The sequence below is a fragment of the Bufo gargarizans genome, chromosome 2 (genome assembly GCF_014858855.1).
Source record: "Bufo gargarizans isolate SCDJY-AF-19 chromosome 2, ASM1485885v1, whole genome shotgun sequence".
NCBI lineage: Eukaryota > Metazoa > Chordata > Amphibia > Anura > Bufonidae > Bufo > Bufo gargarizans.
Genome location: NC_058081.1, coordinates 7,959,016 through 7,973,204, shown reverse-complemented (window position 1 = coordinate 7,973,204; position 14,189 = coordinate 7,959,016).

Sequence of the window (14,189 nt, the reverse complement as noted above, 5' to 3'; positions counted from 1 at the left end):
AAAAGTCCGGGTTCGGGTTCGGTGTTCGTCGCTTTCTTGGCGCTTTTGTGACGCTTTCTTGGCGCTTTTTGAAAGGCTGCAAAGCAGCCAATCAACAAGCGTCATACTACTTGCCCCAAGAGGCCATCACAGCCATGCCTACTATTGGCATGGCTGTGATTGGCCAGAGAACCATGTGACCCAGCCTCTATTTAAGCTGGAGTCACATAGCGCCGCCCGTCACTCTGCTCTGATTAGCGTAGGGAGAGGTTGCGGCTGCGACAGTAGGGCGAGATTAGGCAGATTAACTCCTCCAAAGGACTTGATTAACTGATCGATCTGCAGCTGTGGATCATTGAGCTGCTGATCCTCAATTGCTCACTGTTTTTGGGCTGCCTAGACCGTTTGTCAGTCACATTTTTCTGGGGTGATCGGCGGCCATTTTGTGTCTTGTGGTGCGCCAGCACAAGCTGCGACCAAGTGCATTTAACCCTCAATGGTGTGGTTGTTTTTTGGCTAAAGCCTACATCAGGGTGAAGCTGTCACACCAAGTGCATTTAACCAGCAATAGTCTGTTCATTTTTTGGCCATATACTACATCAGGGGCAAGCTGCGCCCGTCACCAAGTGCATTTAACCCTCAGTAGTGTGGTTGGTCAAGCTATCACACCAAGTGCATTTAACCAGCAATAGTCTGTTCATTTTTTGGCCATATACTAAATCAGGGGCAAGCTGCGCCCGTCACCAAGTGCATTTAACCAGCAATAGTCTGTTCATTTTTTGGCCATATACTACATCAGGGGCAAGCTGCGCCCGTCACCAAGTGCATTTAACCCTCAGTAGTGTGGTTGGTCAAGCTATCACACCAAGTGCATTTAACCAGCAATAGTCTGTTCATTTTTTGGCCATATACTAAATAAGGGGCAAGCTGCGCCCGTCACCAAGTGCATTTAACCAGCAATAGTCTGTTCATTTTTTGGCCATATACTAAATCAGGGGCAAGCTGCGCCCGTCACCAAGTGCATTTAACCAGCAATAGTCTGTTCATTTTTTGGCCATATACTACATCAGGGGCAAGCTGCGCCCGTCACCAAGTGCATTTAACCAGCAATAGTCTGTTCATTTTTTGGCCATATACTACATCAGGGGCAAGCTGCGCCCGTCACCAAGTGCATTTAACCAGCAATAGTGTGGTAATTTTTGGCCATATCCCAGTCTAATTCTGTCACTAAATCCATACCGGTCACCCAGCGCCTAAATACTAGGCCTCAAATTTATATCCCGCTAAATCTCTCGTTACCGCTGTCCTGTTGTGGCTGGGCAAGTTATTTAGTGTCCGTCAAAGCACATTTTTTGTTCTGGGTTGAAATACAATTCCCAATTTAGCAATTTAAAAATTTAGTGGTTTCTGCTATATCAGAGCTATTTGAAATCTATCCCTAAAAGGGTATATAATATTCAAGGTGCACATAGGGTCATTCAGAATAACTTCACACACACCCGCTACTGTGCATATCCCAGTCTAATTCTGTCACTAAATCCATACCGGTCACCCAGCGCCTAAATACTAGGCCTCAAATTTATATCCCGCTAAATCTCTCGTTACCGCTGTACTGTTCTGGCTGGGCAAGTTATTTAGTGTCCGTCAAAGCACATTTTTTGTTCTGGGTTGAAATACAATTCCCAATTTAGCAATTTAAAAATTTAGTGGTTTCTGCTATATCAGAGCTATTTGAAATCTATCCCTAAAAGGGTAGATCATATTGAAGGTGCACATAGGGTCATTCAGAATAACTTCACACACCCGCTACTGTGCATTTCCAAGTCCAATTCTGTTAGTAAATCCATACCTGTCACCCAGCGCCTAAATACTAGGCCTCAAATTTATATCCAGCTGAATTTGAATACAATACATTGGGCCAAATAATATTTTTGTTGTTGTGGTGAACGATAACAATGAGGAAAACATCTAGTAAGGGACGCGGACATGGTCGTGGTGGTGTTAGTGGACCCTCTGGTGCTGGGAGAGGACGTGGCCGTTCTGCCACATCCACACGTCCTAGTGTACCAACTACCTCAGGTCCCAGTAGCCGCCAGAATTTACAGCGATATATGGTGGGGCCCAATGCCGTTCTAAGGATGGTAAGGCCTGAGCAGGTACAGGCATTAGTCAATTGGGTGGCCGACAGTGGATCCAGCACGTTCACATTATCTCCCACCCAGTCTTCTGCAGAAAGCGCACAGATGGCGCCTGAAAACCAACCCCATCAGTCTGTCACATCACCCCCATGCATACCAGGGAAACTGTCTCAGCCTCAAGTTATGCAGCAGTCTCTTATGCTGTTTGAAGACTCCGCTGGCAGGGTTTCCCAAGGGCATCCACCTAGCCCTTCCCCAGCGGTGAAAGACATAGAATGCACTGATGCACAACCACTTATGTTTCCTGATGATGAGGACATGGGAATACCACCTCAGCATGTCTCTGATGATGACGAAACACAGGTGCCAACTGCTGCGTCTTTCTGCAGTGTGCAGACCGAACAGGAGGTCAGGGATCAAGACTGGGTGGAAGACGATGCAGGGGACGATGAGGTCCTAGACCCCACATGGAATGAAGGTCGTGCCACTGACTTTCACAGTTCGGAGGAAGAGGCAGTGGTGAGACCGAGCCAACAGCGTAGCAAAAGAGGGAGCAGTGGGCAAAAGCAGAACACCCGCCGCCAAGAGACTCCGCCTGCTACTGACCGCCGCCATCTGGGACCGAGCACCCCAAAGGCAGCTTCAAGGAGTTCCCTGGCATGGCACTTCTTCAAACAATGTGCTGACGACAAGACCCGAGTGGTTTGCACGCTGTGCCATCAGAGCCTGAAGCGAGGCATTAACGTTCTGAACCTGAGCACAACCTGCATGACCAGGCACCTGCATGCAAAGCATGAACTGCAGTGGAGTAAACACCTTAAAACCAAGGAAGTCACTCAGGCTCCCCCTGCTCCCTCTTCTGCTGCTGCCGCCTCGGCCTCTTCTGCTGCTGCCGCCTCGGCCTCTTCCTCCGCCTCTGGAGGAACGTTGGCACCTGCCGCCCAGCAAACAGGAGATGTACCACCAACACCACCACCACCACCTCCGTCACCAAGCGTCTCAACCATGTCACACGCCAGCGTTCAGCTCTCCATCTCACAAACATTTGAGAGAAAGCGTAAATTCCCACCTAGCCACCCTCGATCCCTGGCCCTGAATGCCAGCATTTCTAAACTACTGGCCTATGAAATGCTGTCATTTAGGCTGGTGGACACAGACAGCTTCAAACAGCTCATGTCGCTTGCTGTCCCACAGTATGTTGTTCCCAGCCGCCACTACTTCTCCAAGAGAGCCGTGCCTTCCCTGCACAACCAAGTATCCGATAAAATCAAGTGTGCACTGTGCAACGCCATCTGTAGCAAGGTCCACCTAACCACAGATACGTGGACCAGTAAGCACGGCCAGGGACGCTATATCTCCCTAACTGCACACTGGGTAAATGTAGTGGCAGCTGGGCCCCAGGCGGAGAGCTGTTTGGCGCACGTCCTTCCGCCGCCAAGGATCGCAGGGCAACATTCTTTGCCTCCTGTTGCCACCTCCTCCTTCTCGGCTTCCTCCTCCTCTTCTTCCACCTGCTCATCCAGTCAGCCACACACCTTCACCACCAACTTCAGCACAGCCCGGGGTAAACGTCAGCAGGCCATTCTGAAACTCATATGTTTGGGGGACAGGCCCCACACCGCACAGGAGTTGTGGCGGGGTATAGAACAACAGACCGACGAGTGGTTGCTGCCGGTGAGCCTCAAGCCCGGCCTGGTGGTGTGCGATAATGGGCGAAATCTCGTTGCAGCTCTGGGACTAGCCAATTTGACGCACATCCCTTGCTTGGCGCATGTGCTGAATTTGGTGGTGCAGAAGTTCATTCAAAACTACCCCGACATGTCAGAGCTGCTGCATAAAGTGCGGGCCGTCTGTTCGCGCTTCCGGCGTTCACATCCTGCTGCTGCTCGCCTGTCTGCGCTACAGCGTAACTTCGGCCTTCCCGCTCACCGCCTCATATGCGACGTGCCCACCAGGTGGAACTCCACCTTGCACATGCTGTACAGACTGTGCGAGCAGCAGCAGGCCATAGTGGAGTTTCAGCTGCAGCACGCACGGGTCAGTCGCACTACAGAACAGCACCACTTCACCACCAATGACTGGGCCTCCATGCGAGACCTGTGTGCCCTGTTGCGCTGTTTCGAGTACTCCACCAACATGGCCAGTGGCGATGACGCCGTTATCAGCGTTACAATACCACTTCTATGTCTCCTTGAGAAAACACTTAGGGCGATGATGCAAGAGGAGGTGGCCCAGGAGGAGGAGGAGGAGGAGGAAGAGGGGTCATTTTTAGCACTTTCAGGCCAGTCTCTTCGAAGTGACTCAGAGGGAGTTTTTTGGCAACAGCAGAGGCCAGGTACAAATGTGGCCAGACAGGGCCCACTACTGGAGGACGAGGAGGACGAGGATGAGGAGGAGGTGGAGGAGGATGAGGATGAAGCATGGTCACAGCGGGGTGGCACCCAACGCAGCTCGGGTCCATCACTGGTGCGTGGCTGGGGGGAAAGGCAGGACGATGACGATACGCCTCCCACAGAGGACAGCTTGTCCTTACCCCTGGGCAGCCTGGCACACATGAGCGACTACATGCTGCAGTGCCTGCGCAACGACAGCAGAGTTGCCCACATTTTAACGTGTGCGGACTACTGGGTTGCCACCCTGCTGGATCCACGCTACAAAGACAATGTGCCCACCTTACTTCCTGCACTGGAGCGTGATAGGAAGATGCGCGAGTACAAGCGCACGTTGGTAGACGCGCTACTGAGAGCATTCCCAAATGTCACAGGGGAACAAGTGGAAGCCCAAGGCCAAGTCAGAGGAGGAGCAAGAGGTCGCCAAGGCAGCTGTGTCAATGCCAGCTCCTTTGAGGGCAGGGTTAGCATGGCAGAGATGTGGAAAACTTTTGTCAACACGCCACAGCTAACTGCACCACCACCTGATACGCAACGTGTTAGCAGGAGGCAACATTTCACTAACATGGTGGAACAGTACATATGCACACCCCTCCACGTACTGACTGATGGTTCGGCCCCATTCAACTTCTGGGTCTCTAAATTGTCCACGTGGCCAGAGCTAGCCTTTTATGCCTTGGAGGTGCTGGCCTGCCCGGCGGCCAGCGTTTTGTCTGAACGTGTATTCAGCACGGCAGGGGGCGTCATTACAGACAAACGCAGCCGCCTGTCTACAGCCAATGTGGACAAGCTGACGTTCATAAAAATGAACCAGGCATGGATCCCACAGGATCTGTCCGTCCCTTGTCCAGATTAGACATTAACTACCTCCCCTTAACCATATATTATTGGACTCCAGGGCACTTCCTCATTCAATCCTATTTTTATTTTCATTTTACCATTATATTGCGAGGCTACCCAAAGTTGAATGAACCTCTCCTCTGTCTGGGTGCCGGGGCCTAAATATATGCCAATGGACTGTTCCAATGTTGGGTGACGTGAAGCCTGATTCTCTGCTATGACATGCAGAATGATTCTCTGCTGACATGAAGCCAGATTGTCTGTTACGGGACCTCTCTCCTCTGCCTGTGTGCTGGGCCTAAATATATGCCAATGGACTGTTGCAGTGGTGGCTGACGTGAAGCCTCATTCTCTGCTATGACATGCAGACTAATTCTCTGCTGACATGAAGCCAGATTCTCTGTTACGGGACCTCTCTCCTCTGCCTGGGTGCTGGGGCCTAAATATATGCCAATGGACTGTTGCAGTGGTGGCTGACGTGAAGCCTGATTCTCTGCTATGACATGCAGACTGATTCTCTGCTGACATGAAGACAGATTCTCTGTTACGGGACCTCCCTCCTCTGCCTGGGTGCTGGGCCTAAATATATGCCAATAGACTGTTGCAGTGGTGGCTGACGTGAAGCCTCATTCTCTGCTATGACATGCAGACTAATTCTCTGCTGACACGAAGCCAGATTCTCTGTTACGGGACCTCTCTCCTCTGCCTGTGTGCTGGGCCTAAATATATGCCAATGGACTGTTGCAGTGGTGGCTGACGTGAAGCCTCATTCTCTGCTATGACATGCAGACTAATTCTCTGCTGACATGAAGCCAGATTCTCTGTTACGGGACCTCTCTCCTCTGCCTGGGTGCTGGGGCCTAAATATATGCCAATGGACTGTTGCAGTGGTGGCTGACGTGAAGCCTGATTCTCTGCTATGACATGCAGACTGATTCTCTGCTGACATGAAGACAGATTCTCTGTTACGGGACCTCCCTCCTCTGCCTTTGTGCTGGGCCTAAATATATGCCAATAGACTGTTGCAGTGGTGGCTGACGTGAAGCCTCATTCTCTGCTATGACATGCAGACTAATTCTCTGCTGACATGAAGACAGATTCTCTGTTACGGGACCTCTCTCCTCTGCCTGTGTGTGTGCTGGGCCTAAATATATGCCAATGGACTGTTGCAGTGGTGGCTGACGTGAAGCCTGATTCTCTGCTATGATATGCAGACTGATTCTCTGCTGACATGAAGCCAGATTCTCTGTTACGGGACCTCTCTCCTCTGCCTGGGTGCTGGGCCTAAATATCTGACAATAGACTGTTGCAGTGGTGGCTGACGTGAAGCCTGATTCTCTGCTATGACATGCAGACTGATTCTCTGCTGACATGAAGACAGATTCTCTGTTACGGGACCTCTCTCCTCTGCCTGGGTGCTGGGCCTAAATATATGCCAATGGACTGTTGCAGTGGTGGCTGACGTGAAGCCTCATTCTCTGCTATGACATGCAGACTAATTCTCTGCTGACATGAAGACAGATTCTCTGTTACGGGACCTCTCTCCTCTGCCTGGGTGCTGGGGCCTAAATATATGCCAATGGACTGTTGCAGTGGTGGCTGACGTGAAGCCTGATTCTCTACTATGACATGCAGACTGATTCTCTGCTGACATGAAGACAGATTCTCTGTTACGGGACCTCTCTCCTCTGCCTGGGTGCTGGGCCTAAATATATGCCAATGGACTGTTGCAGTGGTGGCTGACGTGAAGCCTCATTCTCTGCTATGACATGCAGACTAATTCTCTGCTGACATGAAGACAGATTCTCTGTTACGGGACCTCTCTCCTCTGCCTGGGTGCTGGGCCTAAATATATGCCAATGGACTGTTGCAGTGGTGGCTGACGTGAAGCCTGATTCTCTACTATGACATGCAGACTGATTCTCTGCTGACATGAAGACAGATTCTCTGTTACGGGACCTCTCTCCTCTGCCTGGGTGCCGGGGCCTAAATATCTGAGAATGGACTGTTCCAGTGGTGGGTGACGTGAAGCCAGATTCTCTGCTATGGGACCTCTCTCCAATTGATTTTGGTTAATTTTTATTTATTTAATTTTTATTTTAATTCATTTCCCTATCCACATTTGTTTGCAGGGGATTTACCTACATGTTGCTGCCTTTTGCAGCCCTCTAGCTCTTTCCTGGGCTGTTTTACAGCCCTTTTTAGTGCCGAAAAGTTCGGGTCCCCATTGACTTCAATGGGGTTCGGGTTCGGGACGAAGTTCGGATCGGGTTCGGATCCCGAACCCGAACATTTCCGGGATGTTCGGCCGAACTTCTCGAACCCGAACATCCAGGTGTTCGCTCAACTCTAACCATGACCAAAAAGAACCCTACTCAGTCATACAAATACCATAGGTAGGGAGAGTGGTGCAGGTGGAGCACAGGACTGGCCTGTTCCCTACCCTTTCAGGACACTATGTTTGTGTAAAACTGCCCATGGCTTATTTTACTCTTGCAGATCTTGCACTGGGCAATTCTGTTGTCTTCCAGCATGGTGGAGAAAAATTGCTAGAGGGGAGATACTCAAACAGACCTAGAGGAAGCCAAGCTTGTGCATAGCTCTAGCGCATTATGGGCCTGCTGCACCCACAGTATCAGCAACATCACCAGTTCCCAAAGCAAATCTGGCCCTTGCAGACCTTTGGGAGGTCCTGGCTGTGCTTCTGATCTGCTCTTTAATGCTGCTGGTGCCACTGCCCTCCTTCTTGGATGTTTCCTCCTCCTCAGCACCCCGATCTGGCTCCCAGGCCCTGTCCAATATACAATCATCATCAGATTCCTCACCTTTCCCGTCATTTTTATCAGAATGTGATATATCTTGGTGAGCTCCTTGACCTCACCCATCCTGACTTTCTTAGATAATTTTTATTATGCAGTTTTCCATCATGTAGAAACAATAGGGACATGTAACTTCCTATGATATAAACGAGTAAACAAAAAGAAATACATATTTACATTGTAATTTATATTTTTTTATTACCCTTATCCCCCACCCCACCCACCCACCCATAACCCTGTGGAGAGACGGATGACGTGAGATCAATAATAATCTACTAACATCCCATCAGATCATGTATTTCATGTTTTTTTTTTTTTTTCAAATAAACTCCTTTTGTTGACTCTAGATATAAATGTCACCTTAGTGGGGGGACACTGGCGAGTCCAATGCTTTGCAATCAATTTTCGGGCTTGAAATAGCAGGCGTTGGATACTAAGAGTTGTGTTATAATCCCGGGTACATGTTCCCAGGATACCCAGTATACAGGTCCTGGTTTCAAACGGTACTCAGACCTGATATGTATCCCAGACCGAACTCAGAACCCCTTTTCATAATCCCTCTAAACATGGAAAGTCACATGACATATGTAGTATAGATGTGGCCTCTTCCTCACAGTGTGAACAGAGAAAGATAGTACTAATTCCACAGTACCATAGTATCCATAGTGGTGTTCTGTACACCTGATGGATCAATAATAATTGTGACATTCGTTTTGATTCACTTACTGACAATTGTGGTGTCAATGCCAACATTGTTTTTTATTAATCTTCTCAAATTGGACCCACCTCTTTCTCCCATTTCCATTTAACAGGGAGGGCCTTTGTGACGATACCGCACCTCGCAGCCCTGACATCACACTACATCGGGATCACACGGTACAGCTTTGTCACTGGTAACCAAGACGTGATGTTATGCACTCCCTGAAAACACGCAAGGTCTGCTTGGCACAGAGAGTGAGAAAGGGTGGTCCATGTCACCTTTGGTGTGGTGCAACACTCACTCACAACCCTGACAAGCAGAGAGAGCCTTTCCACTGCCCCAGTGAAGCAGAGCACTGCCGGCCCAATAGACTGCCACAAGTTTCTCGTTAACTATAAACCTGGTCTGTTAACAGGATAATATCGGGTCAGAAACAAACACAGGTAGCGTATGACATTATACCGAGACCTGGAAGTGTGGGATTCAAGGATCGAGATAAAGAACAGCGCAAAATTAATTTATATATTTAATTGCCGTAAGGGCACACTAGACACAACACTATATACACAAACATATATACAATGGTCAAATGTGCAAATACAGATGATGGTACAATCAAAGTTAACAGATAAAATTAAGTTACCGGAGATGCAGTAGTCGTGCATGGTGGTGCTATAGTTACACGGGAGGCGGTGATGTGAGCAGGATTTTGAGGTTCCACCAAACACTAGTGAGGGACGATTTGCGAACGCGATCAAATGTTCGCGAACCGCAAGTTCGCGGCAGGCCCCATTCACTTTAATGGCAGGCGAACCTGCAATAACTTCAGGTCATATTTGCAGCCACTAAATACCGTAATTACTAGAAGTGCACAAATTGTCCCGGGGGCCATTTTATGCTTAAAGGGAAACTCTCAAAAATGTGCCCTGTGGAGCCTAGAAAAGTTTTATTTAAGGCCACGGGAGTACAGGCCCCAAACATTAGGCATTGACCGGACAGAAAAATCAAGTCATTATGTGGCTGGGGGCATATTAGACGGTCAGTGGATAACAATTTTACTGCAGGCCAGTGGAGTACAGGCCCAAAAATTATTAATTCACCGTACAGAAATGAACAATTGATAATGTGGCTGGAGGTATATTAGACGGTCACAGTATAACAATTTTACTGTTGACCAGTTACATTAAAGGCCCCAAAAATTATGCATTCAACATACTGAAAATATCAATTCATTATGTGGCTGGAGGTATATTAGATGGTCATTGTATATATATATTACTGCAGGCCAGTGGAGTACAGGCCCCAAACACTAGGCATTCACAGTACAGAAAACATCAAGTGATCATGTGGCTGAAGGTATATTAGACGGTCATTGGATATCAATTTTACTGCAGGCCAGTACAAATACATGTCAAATAAATATATTTAAAAGAACTAAAAAATAAAATTGGATTAAAAACATTGCAAACGAAAATACCCCTCTTGAAAACCCAATAGTTAAATTCAATTAAACGTGGTCGTCACAGGTGTTGAATTCATCAGAGATCCATGCCTCATTCATTTTTAGAAATGTGAGGTAGTCCACACTATGCTGAGCTAGTCGAGTGCGCTTATCAGTCTTGATCCCCATGCTGCGCTGAACGTCCTTTCGGACAGGACACTCGACGAGGGGCAAGCAAGGAGTTCCATGGCAAATTGTGTCAGCTCTAGCCACAGGTCAAGCCTGCACACCCAGTAGTCAAGGGTTTCCTCGCTTCTCAGAGCGTCCACATCGGCCGTTAACCCGATGTAGCCGGACACCTGTCGGTCTAGGCATTCCCTGAGGCTTGATCCGGAGCTATCGATGGGTTGGCTGCAAGAATGATCCCATATCCGTAGTGACCAACACATGTTCAATACGCCCTCTTCTTGCATGCGCGGTAGGATTGGTACCCGCACGTGTTTCTCTGTGGGTGGAAATTCCTTTGCCAGTGTCTGCAACAGCAGAATGCAACATCTCTCGAAGCAAGGCCTGGAAATTCTGCATTCTGATAGTCCTCTGTGATGCTGGTAACATGTCCGCCATTTTGTGTTTGTACCAAGGGTCAGTGCGTTTACATTGCCACCCAGTACTGGTCCTTGCCCTTTATACTTTTTATAAAGGGGTCCCTCTTCAAATACTGGAGCATGAAAGCTCCCATTTGCACTAAATTGGAAGCGGTAGAGCATCCTGGCTCCTCCTCATCGCCCAAGAGAATGTCATCCTCGGTCTCCTCCCCCCATCTACAGAATGGGAATTTATTCAGCATTGCACAGCCTATCAAGCATATAAACGGTGGAGTTCCAGCTTGTCGGGCTGTCACAAATCAGACGTCTGACGGGCAAGTGGTGACGCCGCTGAACGTCAGCAAGGCGAGCCATGGCGGTGAAAGATCTTCTAAAATGGGCATAGATTTTCCTGGCCTGCCGCAAGACGTCCTGGACCCCGGGTATTTGGCAACGAATCGCTGCACGACTAAGTTCAGGACGTGTGCCATGCACGTATGTCATTTTACCCTGTTTCAGCGCGCTGAGCATATTGGCACTGTTGTCACACACCAACTGTCAAATTGAGCAGGGTCAGCCACTGATCGGTCTGTGACCACAGAGCTGAAAGGAGTGCAGGACCAGTGTGGCTTCCAGGCACAAAATCCGCAGCACAGCATGGCATTGTCTCACCTGGCACGTCGAATAGGTTTTTGGTAGCTGGGGGGGTGCAGCGGAAGAGGTGGTAGCCGAGGAGAAGACGGAGGATGGAGTAAGAGGAGGAGAAGAAGAGGCAGGCCAGCATGCAATCCGTGGCGGTAACACCAAATCCACACGGGTGCCATGGGTTGCATGCTTGACGGCCGTCAGAAGGTTCACCCAGTGGGCAGTGAAAGTTATGTACCTTCCCTGCTCGTGTTTGCTAGACCACGTGTCTGTGGTCAGATGTATCTTGGGAACGACACTGGGGACCTCCCATTGTGGTGTGCCAATGGCCACACATTTTCTAAAGGCCTCTGAGTCCACCAGTTTATATGGCAGTAGTTGGCAGGCTAGCAGTTCCGACAAGCCAGTGGTCAGCCGTTGAGAAAGAGGGTTATCCAGCGTCATTATTTTTTTGCATTTGAACATTTAGGCCACGGAAGCCTGCCTTTTCCCAGATGAACGCCACAACGGCACGGTGGAAGGTGGAGTGGAGGACAAATGGGAGGAGAGAGGAGAAGGAGAAGAGGCAGGACGTGGAGCGCAGGGAAAGTGTCTTTGTGGGTTCTGACTAGTGATGAGCGGGAGGTGCCATATTCGATTTTGCGATATTTCGCGAATATTCGATTGCATATTCATGTTATATTCATCGAATATTCATAATTATTTCCAATTATCGCGAATAATATGCGATTTAATTAATCGCGTATTGCGATTTTTCTTTTAATAGTATAAGGCAACGTCCTTATGACTAATTGACTATGGCTAGGCTAATATGTGTATTTTACAAAATTTCATAATATTGCTCTAACTTCGTCTTTTAGAATATTACGAATATTCTAAAAGATGAAGTTAGAGCAATATTACAAAATTTCGTAAAATACACATATAGATTGTAATTTAGCTAATATAGTGTTATAATCTTTTTTTTTTTCTCAATTTTTTTTGCCTCTTCTGAACTTAAGTTTGGTTAAATATGTACAGTATTAAAAAAATTACTATAGCAGTATATTAGCTAAATTTCAGTCTATGTGTATTTTACGAAATTTCGTAATATTGCTCTAACTTCGTCTTTTAGAATATTCGTTATATTGCTCTAACTTCGTCTTTTAGAATATTCGTTATATTGCTATAACTTCGTCTTTTAGAATATTCGTTATATTGCTATAACTTCGTCTTTTAGAATATTACGAATATTACGAATATTCTAAAAGACGAAGTTAGAACAATATTAAGAATATACGTAGAAAATTATAATAATCGAATTGCGATTTCAACTTAGCACTGCTATATTCCATATTAGGCTAGAATTAACGAATATGGAATATAGCAGTACTAAGTTGAAATCGCCATGCGATTACTTCGAGTTATATTAATTGCATTGCGATTTCAACTTGATGCTGCTGCTGGGTCTCAACTAAACCAGGTCCAAGTTGAAATCCCAATTCGATTAATTCAAGTTATAATAATCGAATTGCGATTTCAACTTGGACCTGGTTTACTATGGTTGGCTTCAATATCTTGGTAGAATTAGCGAATATGACGAAGATAATGAATGCATTCGTCTATTCCACAAAATGAAGATATTCTCCATCTTCGTTTTAGCTGCCTATTCATCAACTTCGCGAATTCTAGCAATCATATAGGAAAGTTGACTATAGAGACAGCTAAGTTTAATTCGCTATGCGATTATATTACTTAGCTTTTTTTTTATAAATAGAATAATTATAATAATTATCAGGTATTTTAATTATTCTATTTATTTTAAAAAAAAGCTAAGTAATATAATCGCATAGCGAATTAAACTTAGCTGTCTCTATAGTCAACTTTCCTATATGATTGCTAGAATTCGCGAAGTTGATGAATAGGCAGCTAAAACGAAGATGGAGAATATCTTTGTTTTGTGGAATAGACGAATACATTCGTTATCTTCGTTTTGTGGAATATGACGAATACATTCGTCATATTCGCTAATTCTACCAAGCCATTGAAGCCAACCATAGTAAACCAGGTCCAAGTTTAAATCGCAATTCGATTATTATACCTTGAATTAATCAAATTGCGATTTCAACTTAGCACTGCTATATTCCATATTAGGCTAGAATTAACGAATATGAAATATAGCAGTGCTTAAGTTGAAATCGCAATTCGATTATTATAACTTGAATTAATCGAATTGCGATTTCAACGTAATTCTCAAATCCGACAGTACATTCTAGTATATGGAGACGTTCCCATGGTGATGGGGACGCTCCATGAGCACGGAAGTCGGCAGAAGCGGCAACGGGAACTGACTAGAGCATAAAAAAAAAAAAATATATTCGATTTCGCGAATATATAGCACTATATTCTAAATATTCGCGAAATCTCTAAATCGCGATATTCGAGAAAAAAATTAGCAATTCGAATATTCACGCTCAACACTAGTTCTGACGGTGTTGCTCCCACTGGGCTCGGTGATGGCAGGCCAGGTGACTTCTTAAGGCTGTCGTCCCTAGGTGAGTGTTGGGCTTACCGCACTTATGCATTGACAGCACAGGCTGCAGATGGCAACACTATTGTCAGCAGCTGACTAGAGATGTCGCGAACATAAAATTTTCCCTTCTCGAACGGCGAA